Source organism: Balaenoptera musculus, chromosome 15 (genome assembly GCF_009873245.2).
Source record: "Balaenoptera musculus isolate JJ_BM4_2016_0621 chromosome 15, mBalMus1.pri.v3, whole genome shotgun sequence".
In the NCBI taxonomy this organism is placed as follows: Eukaryota; Metazoa; Chordata; class Mammalia; order Artiodactyla; family Balaenopteridae; genus Balaenoptera; species Balaenoptera musculus.
Window position 1 is genome coordinate 28227083 of NC_045799.1, and position 13469 is coordinate 28240551.

Below are 13469 nucleotides of genomic sequence, written 5' to 3' on the forward strand. Positions count from 1 at the left end.
TTCATTTGTTCATTCATGCAACACATAATAATTAGGGCCTACTACATGCCAAACCCTTGGCACGCCCTGCGGAGGTTGCAGTGAACAAAATGAACCAAAACACTTGCCCTTGGGAGGCTTAGTCTAGGTTGCGGACAGACACCAATTGATCATCCCAATAATTTTATAATCACTAAGATTAGGTCCTGAAGGAAGGAGAGGTTGCTGACCTGACCAGGGAGGTCTCGGAAACCTGAGATATCTGAGCTGAGATGTGAAGGATAGGTAGGAGTTAACCAGGAGAAGAGAGGGTAGGAGTGGAAAAGGATTCCAGATTGAAGGACCAGCATGTGCAAAGGCCCTGTGGTGGGAGGAGTAGATTATTGGAACAGAGAGAGTAGAGTAGTTGAGGCTGAACTTGGAGCATAAGGGCCTGACTGTCTGAGGCTATCAGAGCCTTTGAACAATGTGAGGGTCTATCTTGCCAGGCAGCCTGAAAAAAAACCCCAAAGGTCTAACAGTGTTCTGCAAGGCCCTCATGACCAGGATTCCTGTTACTCCTCCCCCTTCCCCTTTACCTACTCTGATACAGCCTGCTGCTTCCCTGATGTTCCAGAAACACACTAGACACATTTCTACCTCAGGGCCTTTGTACTTACTATTTCCACCGCCAGCATCTATCCTACCCCAGGTATCCACATGACTCACGCCCTCACTTCATTCAGGTCTCTGCCCACATGTCACCTCCTCAGAGAGGCCTTCTCTGACCCACCCACTCACTGCCCTCCGCAGCTAAACCATCAGCACCCAACAGCCACTAGTTCCCTACCCTGGTTTATTTTTCTTGCTGGAAAAATACTCCCTCCCCCCACCACCCACCGACACTTACAGTAAACAAAGGCCACATTATATCTCTTGTGTGTGTGTCTCTCACTAGAATGTAGCTCCAGGAGGCATGGGCTCTACTTTATCTAGGCTGTGTCCCCCACCCCTGGGGAACAAGAGGTGTTTCATAACCACTTGTTGGGTGAAGGAATGAGTGAAAACAAGTGAGTGAATGGCATGCTGGAAAGAACTGACTCCTAGAAATCAGGAGATCTGGCTTCAAGCCCCAGCTGGGTGAGCTAGAGAAATCATTCACCTTTCTGTTCCTTGGTTTCCCCAGCTGTGCTGTGAGGTGTTTGTGGTCTCTAGGTTGGTTCTGGGTTTGGAAAGGAAGACTCCAGGCTATGGAGGGTTAGGGCCTGTCAGGGAGGAAGGGAACTGGGGCCCTCCCCATGGCCTTCCTGGGGATGAAAATAGCCTAGCCCAACCCCTAGGTTGGCCCCTTGCCCTCACTGTGGCACGCAGCTGCAGCCAGGGGGCTCTGTCTAGAGCCTGCCAGCCTGGCGCTGGGCTGGAATCAGGCCGCCTGACAGCTGGGCCAGGCAGCCCTGGGAGGTTCTTAAGGGCAAACTGGGCCTATTGGATGCCCCCAACCTCCCTCCGCACCTCCCCTTCCTTTCTCAGTGTCCACTGGCAGGTTAAATCCCTTAATCCTCTACATGTCTGCAACCTTTGCAGCTTGCAAAACTCTTTCTTGGTCTGTGTCTAATTTCACTCTTCATGGTAGCTGCTTTACTGGTGGGAGCATTAAGCCTCAGAGGGGACAGCTGCCTCATTGGAGGTTACATAGCCAGGACCTAGTGCAGTTATGGGGCAACCCAGGTCTGGTACAGCCCTGCGCTGCCCTGCCTGCCTCTGTGTGTGTGTGTTTTGTGTTGTGTGTGTGTGTGTGTGTGTGTGTGTGTGTGTGTGTGTAGGGTGGCATTATCATGGTTAAACCTCACTGCCAGTGCCCTCCCTTCACCACCAGCTCCCAGAGTCTCTGATAGGATGGGGGTTAACAGCTTGTGGAATCAAAATGCCTGGGTTGAGATCCCACCTTTGCTGCATCCTAACTGGGTGGACTGTTGTGTTACCACTGTCCCCCACCTCAACGGCTGCCAATAGGACAAATCCCTTAAATCTGGACACCAGTAGGACTAACATTATATGCATTGACCAGGTTTTAAAAAATTGAATTAGTTGCCAGTATTTAAGCATTTAAACAGTTGGAAGAGTCACATAGACAAACCAACTATGAGCATCTATGAGGCCCCAAGCCCCTACTGCGTGCCTGGCACAGAGCAAAGTGCTCCCAGGGGAGCTCATTCCTGGGCATGAGTGCCATTGTGACGTGGGTACCATTTACCACATCCTCCAATGAAGTCTCAGAAAGGTGAAGCCATGTGCTCAAGGGCACACGGCCAAGAAGGGAAGAGGTGGGGAGGGAGGTGAGTTTGAGGGGGCCGGGACCCCAGCACTCACTCTTCTGGGCTCCTTGAGACCGACCCAGTGACGTTTATTCAGGCAGGTGTGTCACTCCCTCTCTGGGTCTCGGTGTTCCTCTTGGCAAAATGGGATGGGGCCCAGGTGAATGGAGAGGGCCTGCCCCGGCTTAAGGGGCAGTGGGGCCCTGTCCCAGCCCAGGCTCACTCCTGAGAACGGGGGCTCAGTGGGCCCAAAACTTCTGGGTTCTCATGAAAAGCGAGATCTCAAAAACCATTTATTTTATTTTATGTTTTTGGCCGCACCACACGGCTTGTGGGATCTTAGTTCCCCAACCAGGGATTGAATCTGGGCCCCCAGCAGTGGAAGCGCGGAGTCCTAACCACTGGACTGCCAGGGAATTCCCTCAAAAAGAATTTAGGATGTTGTTCTCTTGCTATTTAAATGTGGGCAAGTAACTACTTAACTGTAAAAATACCCCATACAAAGGCTATAGGTATTTATTACGCCATTGTTTGTAATAACAAACAACTGGAAATATGCATCAATGAGAAGTGGTTAAATCAGCTCAGCCCAGCCACGCAATGTCCCATTGCGGCACTGGGAAGATGCACTGCACGCACTGGTGTGGGCTGGCAAGGTACTTGGTTCCATGAACAGAGCAAGATGTGAGACCAGGCACCATGTGCTACGTTTGTGGAAACCAGAATACGTGCCCAAACCCTCTTGTACTGGCCTTCAGTCTCCTGGAGAGCTACACAGGGAACCTGATACACTGGCTGCCTGGGGGGAACTGGCTGGCTGGAGCCAGGGGTGGGAGGGAGACTCACTTCTTCCTCTTTGTACCATTTGAATTTTGAACCATGTGAATGTATTATCTATGCAGAAAAAATAGAAATAAATTCAAAATAAAGTAACATAAAGTAGACGGCAGGAAACCTGAAACAGACAGACAGACAAACCTCAGGCTGCAGGCCCAGTCGGCTCCCCATCTCCCCTGCGGCAGCCACGGCTGCATTCTGGGCTCTGCGTGGCTTGGTTTTGTGGCTCCACCCTCTACCGTAATATTTTGGTTTCCCCACACACGGCACTCACAGGAAACCCCAGCCAATGGGCATCAGGTTCCGGGCTGGACCGTCTGGTGGTGGGCATGACACATCCCTGGGAATGGCGTCATCCAAATGCTTGAGTGATGACACAGCCCCCAGTGGAATGATGGCACTTCCCGCAGTCCCACAGGCCTGGCTGGTCTGGGGTTTGTCTCGCAACCTCCAGGTGGGCGTGTGGACACTGAAACAGCCACCCCCATTAACTAGCTCTGAGCCTTCAGGGACTGAATTCATCCATCTACCCAATACTCTTTAAGCACCTACTATGTGCCGAATACTCTTCTACTCACTACAGAAACAGCAGAGAACCAAACAAATAAAACCTCGTGCCCTCCGGTGTGGGGAAAGGCAATACCTACCAGTGAGTGGAAGTGCTATGGAGGAAGAAGAAGCAGGGAAAGGAGGTGGGGCTCTAGGGTTTTTCCATTTTTACTGACGTAGAATTGATATACAATAAAACTGACCCATTTTAGGTATATAGTTTGGTGAGCTGACAGTTGTATACATGTGTGTATCCACCACTCCAGACAAGTTATAGACATTTCCATCCATCGTGTAAAGTTCCCACATGCACCTTTGCAGTCAATCCCCAGCTCCCACCCCACTTCCCATCTGGAAAGCTGCTGGTCAGTCTTCCTTCACTGTGGATTGGATTTGTCTTTTCTGGTGTTCACACAAGTGAAATCTGGCTTCTTTCACTCAGCGTAACGCATTTGCGATTCATCCATGCCGTTGCGTGTTAGTTCCTTCTGATCGCTGAGCATCCTGTGGTATGGCTGTCCATGTTTTGTTTATTCATCCAATCTATTGACGGTCATCTGGGGTGTTTCCACTTTTTGGCTATTATGAATAAACCTGCTATGGATATTCATATACACTCTGGGAGTGGAATTGCTGGGTCTAGTAGGAAGTGTATGTGTAACTTTATTAAAAGTGAGAATTGTGCTTTTAAATAGGGTGGTGGGGGCAGGCTTCACCAGGTGACATTTCAGCACAGGCCAGAAGGAGGTGAGGGGAGCCTTGTGGGTGTCTGCAGGGAAGAGTATTCTAGGCAGAGGGAACTGGGGGGTGGTGTGTCTGAAGAAGAGCGTGGAGGCCAATGTGTTGGGATCAGGGTGAGTGAGGCGGAGAGGCCTAGGAGGTGAGGTCAGTGCGTAACAGGGCTGGATGGTGTCTGGCCCTGTAGGTCATGGTGAGGACATTGGCTTTTACTTTGAGAACCCACGGGAGGGTTCTGAGCAGAGGTGGGACAGGATTGGGCTTGTATTTTAACAACCCCCTTCCCAGATTTCCAAGTGGAGAATGGGCTGTAGCACAGGGAGCAGGGAGGCCAGCATGAAGGCTACTGTAGTCCTAGGCCACCTAGTCCTGGTGGGATAGCAGGAGCTGACTGGGGTTAAGGTGGCGGAGGGTAAGGAGTGTCAGATTCTGGGTCTATTCTGAAGGTGGAGCCACAGTGGAAGCATTGGATATGGGAGGTGAGGGAAATAAGGACATGAAGGATGGCTTGGCCCCGAGGTGGCCTTTAGGAACTGAGAGTTACTGCCAGCCAACAGCCAGCTAGGAAATTTGTAACTCAGGCCAGCAACCCCAAGGAACTGGACTCTGCAGATCACCTGAATGAACTTGGAAGACCCTGTGCCTCTGCAACAGAACACAGCCCAGCTGACAGCTTGATTCAGCCTGGTGAGACCCTGAGCAGAGAACCCAGCTGTGCCATGCCCAGACCCTGATCCATAGAAACTGTAAGATGTTGTTTGCAGTCACTAAGTTTGTGATAATGTTTTACTCAGCAATAGATGACTAATACAGGCATCCTAGAATCCTACAGTGTCAGAGCTCAAGAGGTCCTTGGCAACCACTGAGTCCAACCTCCTCTTCTACAGATGGGGAAACTGGGGCCCAGAGAGTAGCTAGGCCTCAAACCCTGGTCCCTGCAGGGAGGAAGTGTCAGGCAGAAGCTGCCCCAGCGCTGGAGGCCCTGCCAGGACCAGCCCCTCATCTCCTAGGAGGCTGCGGTACCAGCTCCTCTGCCAACCCCTCCTCCGTCTGGGCACTGGCCTCCTAGAGAGCTGGCTTCTGGCCACCCCCTGAATACCCTCAGCTCCCGGGCCAGCAAGCTCAGGCAGGTTCCCTGTCAGGCCAGGCCCGGTGCCCAGGAGGGAGGAGCACCCTCGCCCCCAGCAGAGCAGGGCCCAAGGGCATAAGAGCCAGGCCTGAATCTGAGAGCCCTGGGGAGAGGGACAAAGCACAGGCTTAGGTCAGAGGGACCGAGGCTAGAATCCCAGCTCTGCCATTCACTGGCTGTAAGACTCTGGCCAAGGGAAACCCCTTTGCTGAGCTGCAGTGTCCGATCTGTGAAATGGGAGCAGGAATGCCTTCCTCCAGATGGCCAGTGAGCTCAGGTACATGAAACTGTTAGTGGGAGCTCCGTAAATGCACAAATGCACGTCCCCAACCTCTTCCTTCCTATGGGCCTCAGTTTCCCCATCTGCTAATTGATCTCATGCCTTAGACGTGTTTTGGGGGCCCTTTTAGCTCTAACAGTTGACTATTTTAGGGTTCCAATTCTGGCTCTGCTTCTTATCAGCTGTGTGACCTTGGATAAGTCACTTAAGCTCTCTCAGCCCCAGTTTTTTAACTTGTAAAATGGGCTATTAATAATACATATCATTACCTGAGAGACGCAGGTCAGATACCTAGGCTAGTGTCTCAGAAAATGTCAGCTAGTTTTATTATTGTCATCATTATCATCGTTCCAAGCATGTGAATTAGGTGGTGCCAACTCACAGGGGCAATAGGGCAGAGCCTCCCAGGGTGGGGGAAGTTTGGTTTCCTTGGAGACAAATGTTTGTGGGCTGGGCCTACAAACATTTCTGGGAAAATAAAACTAGTTCTTTTCCCCCAGCCCTCTGGCCCTGCACCCATCTTGAACCAAGCCTTGAGTATCACAGTGCTTATAAATGGCAACCCCACAGGCAGGTTTTGGGAAACAAAAATATGCATTTATTTCTCTTCCCAGTTCTGAGAACCACCTCTTGCTTTTCTTTAGAGGAATACCAGTAGCTTGTGCAAACACCTGGAGGTGGGGATGTGTGTCATAGACACAAACTGGGGTGGGCATCACCACGAGGTCCCCGCTGGCCATGTTTGAATTATGCACGCTGTCCTCTGACCACAGCTAATTCTCAGTTGCTTCCAGACACCTGACTGCAGGCTGGGCAGGCCAGAGTCTCTCCCAGGAATTTGAAACTTGAATGGAGGGCACATAGGCAGAGCCCCTCCCATAAATCCACTGCCAGGCCCTTGGTTAGTCACTTTCTGGTGTTTGTCACCCAACTTCGCCTTGGCCAACATGGTGACTGGGGGGACAGAGCATTGTGGCGGGTTGAGGGCTGACTGTGGGATGGGGCAGTAACCCTCTGGTCCATGCGGGAAGCTGTCAGTTGCTTCTGCCCGGAAAGAGCACTGGACTCGAAGTCTGGTTCTCCACAACTTTCTGGCTGTGTGACCTTAGGCAAATCACTCAGCCTCTCTGTGTGGTCCAGTGGGATGGGACCACAGGGGACCTCAGTGAGCAGATGGGGAAACCGAGGACCAGGAAGAGGAGGGAGGGGTTTTACTTAAAGCCACACAGCAAGTTTAGGACAGACCCTGGAGAGCTCCTGGGTCCCCCAAATGTCAGCCCTGGGGATGGGACAGTCCCTGGAGTAGGAAGCTTGTCTCTAATTATTGGCAGGGCTTGTTTCCCCCAGGTGAACCTCAGACCCCAAGCACTTAACAGATCACAAATTCCTTTCCCAACCAGTTGTCACATTTGGCTCAGTAATATTATCAATGTCACATTCAGGGGCTGAGCAAACTGAGCCCAGCGAGCCCCAAGACAGACTTGTCCAACGTCACACCACAAGTTCATGGCAGTTTGAGCCAGATCTGAAAAGCCTGTGCTTTTTGCTCTAAATCAGTGTTTCCCAAGCTGGTATGTGGGGATGCACTGGGGGTAGTGGTTAATGAGCTCCCCATAAGACTTTTTAAGTTGCTTGCTTTCATTTTGACAGTAACCCTAAAAAAGTAACTTGAATATATCATGAATCATCTGCATGACCACAGGCGTGTCCTATCTGAGATTGTATTTGGATTTGGGGTCACACTGGCATCAAAGGATAACATTTATTGAGAACTAACCATGGGCTGGGTACTGTGTTTTGTACTTTTCATGTAGTATTCATTTAACCCTCACAACAACCCTATAAGATAGGTACTATTATTATCCCCATTTCACAGAGGAAGTCGAGGCACAGAGGGGTTAAGTAATTTGCAACAAGGTCAACATCAAGTATGGAGTGCAGCCAAGATTGGAACCCAGGCTGACTTTGGAGCCTGTGATCTTGACCACAGTGCTTTACCACTGTAACCAGCTCGGAGTGGTGAGAAAAGGCAGGCGTGGCCTTGATATGTAAAATGAATTCCTGCTAAGTGAAAGCCATGTAATGCAGAGGTAGAGGGTGGGAAGGAAGTTTTGCCATGGGTAAATTAGAGCCAAGTGGTGGGAGAATAAAGTCAGCAGCACACAGAGTTGGGTAGAAGTATGTGACGAACCCAAAAGAAATGGCAGCACAACTGAGTGTCCCACATTCACACTGCTAGTGACAATTCAGGTTTAGCAAAGCAACATTGTCCATATCACTAAATTAATATTGTTACATTGATGCTGTGACAGTATAACTTAGTGATTAGGGCTTAAGAGACACGATTCCTGAGTTCAAATCCATCTTCCTCCTTGCCTAGTCCTCAGACTATGGGCAAGTCACTCAACCTCTCTGAGCCTCAGTTTTCTCATCTCTAAAATGGAACTATAATAGCACTAGAAAGACTGCTGGTTCCCTATGCAATTCCCTTCTCTTCCTTTTCTTTGTTGACCAAACCTTGATTTTATTCCTGGTAGCAATGTACCCAGCCAAAACACTACATTCCTAGTCTGTCTTGCAGCTACCTGTAGCTAATGAGTGGAAGTTGTTAAGTGAGGTGTGTTGGAAATATCCTTAGAAGATGCTGATGCAGCTGAGAAGAAAACCAATTTGCTTTTTTTTCTCTTCCTACATGGAACTCAGGCATTAAGGCTGGAGCCCCAGCAGCCATCTTGGATCAAAAAGGACCTGGAGGATGAAACCATATATGGAAGGATGAAACAACATGAAGCCGGAAGGAACCTGAGACATTGGTGACACCATGGAGGCTGCACCAGCCCTGGCCCAGAATGATCTTTCCAGACTTCTTTTTTAAAGTAAACTTTTTTTTTTTTTTTGAAAGAACAGTTTTAGGTTTACAGGATTATTGCAAAGATAATACAGAGACTTCCTATATACCCCACACCCAGTTTTCCTTATTATTAACATATTATATTAGTATGGTACATTTGTCACCATTAATGAACCAACATTGTTACATTATTATTAACTAAAAAGTCCATTCTTCATTCAGATTTCCTCAGTTTTCCCCAGATGTCCCTTTTCTATTCCAGGATCCCATCTAGGACGCCACATTACATTTGGTCATCATGTCCCCTTAGGCTCCTCTTGGCTGTCAAAGTTCCTCAGACTTTTCTTGTTTTTGATGACCTTGACAGTTTTGAGGAATACTGGTCAGGTATTTTGTAAAATGTCCCTCAATTGGGATTTGTCTGATGATTCTCTTATCGTTGGACTGGGTGATGTGTTTGGGGAGGGAGGTCACAGACACGAAGTGGCAGCCTCCTCATGTTCTGTCGAGGGTAGATACTGTCAACATGACTTAGTGTGGAGGTGAACTTTGATCACTGTCAGGTTCCCTCTGTAAAGTTACTCCTTTTCCCCTCTTTCTATGCTGTGCTTTTTGGATTAAGGTCACTTTGCACAGCCCACACTCAAGAAGTGGGGAGTTAGGTTCCTTCCTTAAGGGTGGAGTATCTACATAAATTATTCAGAATTCTTAGGAGAGTTATCTCTTCTATTTGTTTGTTTATTTACTTATTTATATCAGTATGGGCTCATGGATATTTATTTTATTCTTTGGGGTGTAATCCAGTAGAACTTTATTTTTTTTGCTCAAATTGTTCCAACTTTGGACCTTGGGATCCCGTTCTGTTGGTTCCCCAGACTTTTGGACATGAGAGTAAAACAAACTGAGGTAGATTTTTAACAACAATGGTCTCAAATTCCTCCCATTCCTCCATGCTCATGCCTTTGCAATGTGACTTTATAGCTTCTGGCATCAAGACCTGACCCTCTCTCCATCCCTGGAGTCTGGGCTGGGCCAAGTGACTTGCTTTGGCCAATGGGAAGAGGCCAAAGCTTGAAAGGGGCTTGTGCATTGGGGCTGCTGCACCCAGGACCCTAAGACCACCATGTGAGCAAGCAGCGCTAGCCTGTGGAGGAAAAGAGGCCGTGTGGCCTAGTCACCTCCACTACCCTTGCCTACAGTCAGGCAGCAGCTGCGTGCGGGAGGCCTTTGACCATAGCTGACTGCAGATGGATGACAGACCCAGAGGCGAGCCATCCCCACTGAGCCCAGGCCACACTGCCCACCCACAGGGTAATGAGCACATCAGTGGTCAGTTTAAGCCACTAGCTTGTGGGGTAGTTTGTTATGAAGCAAAAACTAACTGCTACACAAGCCACTTTCTTTTGCCAATCTGTTGAGTTTTCTGTTACATGAAGTCAAGCCTAATTCTAAAAGGACTCAGTATTTACTTCATAGGGAGGTTGTGGGACTTGAATGAGTGAGGCAGGGACAGTACATGTAATAGTACCTCGGTAGATTAATAGTAATAATAATAATAATAATAATAATCATGTAATTATATTCTATTTCTATAAGATATATAAGATATACAATATAAGCATTATGGTTATATAATAGTTATTATTATTAGTTTTATAGTGTGTTAGTATTTAATTTGTAACTTTGTTTCAGATTATAGTTGTTTGAAGACTATAAGCTTCAGGACCTGAGACCTCATTTTGTGAGTGGACACGAATCAGTAATTTTCTGTCCATGCCTCCAGCCCAAGACCACCAGGAGCACACCAGTGGTGGTTAAACACGGTGGCTTTATCACCCACTGCAGGGAGGGAATGCATGCCATGGGGAACCCAGGTGTCTCAGTAAGAGGGTGTCAGAGAAGGCTTATCATAGGATTTGGGCTTGTGTGAAGTGATTTTGAGGAGAGTTTAGGGAAGTGGGGTTTTTCTCTCGATTGGATGCTGTCAGGAATGGAAGTCATTACAGGCTTGGGATCTTGATAATCTTCTCTAAAGAGAAGGTCGGCTAGAGCCAGGCTAACTCTGGTAAGTGGTGAAGAAGCAGCAGTCACTGTGTCAGGCGGGGTAGGGGGACGGTGTCTCAGCAAAATGTTTGGTCATTCTGCCTGAGACATGATTACAAGTGGTCTTGGTTTTGTCTTGAGTCATCAGCCCCAGAGCACCTTGTCTGTCGCTGGTGTTCTGTGAAATTGTTTATGTTCGATGAGACATCAGCTGTCACCTGTGAGTGTCAGGCCAGTTTGCAGCAACGTGATCACCATCCACGCCAGCTCCTGGATGGCACGGCTGCTTTTCTCTTTCTCAGCTTAAGTCAACACTGGTGAGTCTGGGAGGATTCCTTCCCCCTTTTAAAGAGCTCAAGTTGAAGCAAAAGTTCACTCCTGCTCAAACTGGACAGCTATTTTTAGGCACTTTTCTTCTCCCAGAAGTTTTCCTCTCCCACTTACATATTATATTAACACTACCTTAACCATATAGTTATAGTATTAATTGTACATAAATGAATTATATAACTAATAAGATAATAGTAGTAATAATATTTATCATGCACTTGCTATGTGTCAGGTACTGTTCCAAGCATTTTATATCTATTCGTTTAAGGATGCTTAACCTGGGGTCTTACCACAGTCCTTGGATGGAATTTATCTTCATTCATGTTTAATTAAATTCAGCACTTTCGGGCTTCCCTGGTGGCGCAGTGGTTGAGAGTCTGCCTGCTAATGCAGGGGACACGGGTTCGAGCCCTGGTCTGGGAGGATCCCACATGCCGCGGAGCAACTAAGCCCGTGAGCCACAACTACTGAGCCTGCGCGTCTGGAGCCTGTGCTCCGCAACAAGAGAGGCTGCGACAGTGAGAGGCCCGCGCACCGCGATGAAGAGTGGCCCCCGCTCGCCACAACTAGAGAAAGCCCTTGCACAGAAATGAAGACCCAACACAGCCAAAAAAAAAAAAAAAAAAAAAAAAAAAAAAAAATAATTTCAGCACTTTCTTCAGTTATGAACATGGAGACAAGCCACAGTGGTATTAGGGCCTGGAACTTTGTCACCATTAGAAACCATGGCTACTTTCATATCCTATCAGTGGTTTCAGATAGCTCAGAATGTTGTTCACATCCACCGTTACTTTGAAATTGCAGTACTAATGACATCCACCACTATATCGTGCAATAAGTGTTTTTTTTTAATTAAAAAATTTTTAAATTTTATATTGGAGTATAGTTGATTTACAATGTTGTGTTAACTTCAGGTGTACAGCAAAGTGATTCATTTATACAAATACATATATCCATTCTTTTTTAGATTCTTTTCCTATATAGGTTATTACAGAATACTGAGAAGAGTTCCCTGTGCTATACAGTAGGTCCTTGTTGATAACCTATTTTATATATAGTAGTGTATATATGTTAATCTCAAACTCCTAATTTATCACTCCCCCCCATAATAAGTGTTAACAAAGAATCATATATAATACTATGCCACAATTGTGTTCTTTAAAAATATTTTGATAACCACAATTTTAATAAATTTTTTTCCTTCAAAATCTGATGCATTTTATTTCAAGCATTTGAAAATATCATTCTGAGAAGTGCTCCATGGCTAGATCCAAAAGTATCCATGACAAGACAGATGTGAGGAGCCCTGTGCATTGATTAAATCCTCCAGTGACCCCCAGGAGCAGGTATTATTACCAGCATGTTACAGAGGGGGATATGAGGCACAGAGAGGTTGTACAGTTTGCTTAAGGTCACGCAGATATCAAGTTGTAGTGCGTTATTTAATCTGAGAGCTGCATTTACAGCCTATGGTCTGCTGTGGGCTTGTTCTCTGTGTTATGCATATGCATGTGAATGTCCCTAGGCAGGTGTCATGCGTGTGGGTGTACGGATCTCCGTTTCTGTACGTGGGTGTGTGTAGTGCATATAGAAAAGGGAACCAAAAACACCTGTCCACTCTGGGCCTTCTGTCTGACTTCTGGGATCACTTGGATTAATTGCATCTCCGCATCCCTTGGGCCCTGGAAAGTGAAGGGCTGGGTTGGGGAAGGACAGTGGGGCCAGGCCCGGGGGAAGGGGCAGCAGGTGGAGGTGGGGTAGGAGGGCAAGCATAGCCCCAGGGCTCAGCCTCTGGCCTGGGTCTAGATATGTAACCTGGGCACAGCCTGGGGAGAGGGGAATTTGGAGGAAAGAGGAGGCAGTTCCCATAGTGAGCCCTTCTCTTGGGCACTTGTGACTGAAGGCTGTCTGGGACCACAGTCCCTGTGCCAGGCTGCCTGTGGGGAGTGGCAGTGCTGGTGGGAACCGTAAAGGAAAACCCCACTGTTGGAGGGCTCCTCGGCTCTCAGGACCCCACTATAGCACCACTTCACTGCTGACGCCAGACTGGGTTTTCCACACATCAAGCAGTTCTGTGACACCAGCTGGGTGTGTTCTACAATTTAACTCAGTTCTGACACTACCTGGAATTAGTGTCAGATCCTACAAGAGTGCCCTCCCTCCACTTCAGACACGAGTCTCAAGTTCAGGTTGTCACCTGTGCTTCTGACAGACCAGCTATCAATCGGAGTTTCCCAAGACCCCCTCCCCAGGTTTCATTAATTTGCCAGAGCAACTCACAGAACTCAGGGAACCAGTTTACCTACTAGATCACAAGTTTATTGTAAAAGGATAAAACTTAGGAACAGCCAGATGGAAGAGATGCGGAGGGCAAGGCATGTGGAAGGGGGGGCGAAGCTCCCATGCCCTGCCTGGGTCCCCACTCTCCCTGCACCTCCA